This window comes from Ovis aries, chromosome 4 (assembly GCF_016772045.2).
Source record: "Ovis aries strain OAR_USU_Benz2616 breed Rambouillet chromosome 4, ARS-UI_Ramb_v3.0, whole genome shotgun sequence".
Taxonomy (NCBI): domain Eukaryota; kingdom Metazoa; phylum Chordata; class Mammalia; order Artiodactyla; family Bovidae; genus Ovis; species Ovis aries.
In genome coordinates this window covers 45,089,360-45,090,139 of record NC_056057.1, presented here as the reverse complement: position 1 = coordinate 45,090,139, position 780 = coordinate 45,089,360, and positions in this window count along the sequence as shown.

The window sequence follows — 780 nt, the reverse complement described above, 5'->3', positions numbered from 1 at the left end:
ACACATGACCACATGGTGTCTCCTTTTGACCTTTCTCAAATTTCTTCCAGTCGGGGGTGGCTTGTTAGTGCCATGTTCCTTACCAGGCCCTCCTGTTGTAAAATAACTCACACAGATTGTTACTATGGTCCCTGGACAGGGTGGGCAGTTTTAGTCAGTGTGTTTCCTCCAACAGTTCTACTTCTGGGTATTTATCTATTAACTGAAAAAGATGAATGCATCCCAATCAAGACAGCCTTTTGCTACAACAACAGAGATGTGGAAACAACCCAAGTGTCCACTGATGGATGAATGGATTAAGAAACTGTGATATATACATATACACACATACACAATGGAATATTATTCAGCCATAAAAGAACGAAATCTTACCATTTACAACCCCAAGGGTATCATGCTAAGTGAAAAAGTCAGAGAAAGACAAATACTGTATGATCTCTCTTAAATGTGGAATTGTATACGAAACCAAGTGTATAGATACAGAGAACAGACTGGCGGTTGCCAGAGATAGGGGGTGGGAAGTGAAAAAGATGGGTGAATTATGTTGTTTTGTTTTTGGTCATGCTTTGAAGCTTGCAGGCTCTTAGTTCCCCAAACAGGGATTGAATCCCAGCTATCACAGTGAAAACAGAGTCTTAACCTGCCAGGAAGAACAATAAAAGTATCCACCTTATACCTACTACATAAATTTAAATACTATACAATATAAATGCTGTTTTTGTTATTATCTATCAGTTTGCCAGTTCAATATTTCAGGTAGAACGAATAATGTTGGCTGCC